Below are 925 nucleotides of genomic sequence, written 5' to 3'. Positions count from 1 at the left end.
TTTTACTAAATTCCTCACATTTGTATGGTTTCTCTACAGTATGATTTCTGTGATGCTGAAATAGGTTTGAGCTGAATTTAAAGGTTTTGCTATGTTCTTTACATTGGAAAGGTTTCTCTCCGTATGTATGTTTGAATATTTGATTGGAGCTTTTGCTGACAGAAACACACTGCTTTGCAGAAACAGTTGACTTAAAAAGTAAGGTTTTCCATGATGTTTTATATCCTTCACTATTCTGGTCATTTTGATTCTTATCAAGCGCAGTTGTCTCCAAATGGCTATGTCCTTCATGGTATCTTTGATGGCCTTCACTCTCCCCATCATTGTCCCAGTATGTCATTAAGTAAACATTTTCAACAGCATTATTTTTGTATCTACCCATTGACACTTTTTAGAAAGAAGCTTCTATGCTTTGCTTTTGTAGGCAGCTTTGAGGGTCATGTGAAGATACAGCTGAAAGATATCAAATAAGAGAAGCTTTGCACACTGGCAGTATTGTAGCCAATGAGGTTTTCTGAGGCACAATTATTGCTAATTGAAAACTTTTCCAAAAGATATCAAATAAGAGAAAAGTAAAATCATTCTACTTATCACATTCAGATGAATACACGAATGTCTTCTTCTTTTTTTTAAGATTTTATTTATTTATTTATTTGTCAGAGAGAGAGAGAGATCGATCTAGAGAGAGCACACAAGCAGGCAGAGGCGGAGAGAGAAGCAGGCTCCCTGCTTAGCAAAGAGCCGGATGTGGGACTCGATTCCAGAACCCTGGGATCACAACCCGAGCCGTAGACAGTGGCCCAACCGACTGAGCCACTCAGACGTCCCACGAATGTCTTCTAATATACAAGCTTCAAGTCAATTAAAGAATGTCAGGAAGATGGCCAAGAAGGAATCATGAGGACTTCATTCCTCCATGGATACA

General features: G+C 38.5%; 1 pseudogene; it reads left to right on the top strand.

Moving 5' to 3' along the window:
- The first annotated feature begins 475 nt into the window (after window positions 1-475).
- Window positions 476-606, top strand: LOC116863728 (annotated as a pseudogene).
- Window positions 607-925: the final 319 nt, after the last annotated feature.

Source organism: Lontra canadensis, unplaced genomic scaffold (genome assembly GCF_010015895.1).
Source record: "Lontra canadensis isolate GAN:19392208 unplaced genomic scaffold, GSC_riverotter_1.0 scaffold2575, whole genome shotgun sequence".
Taxonomy (NCBI): Eukaryota; Metazoa; Chordata; class Mammalia; order Carnivora; family Mustelidae; genus Lontra; species Lontra canadensis.
Note: the sequence above shows the minus strand (reverse complement) of the source record. Positions and strands in the feature narration are given on the sequence as shown.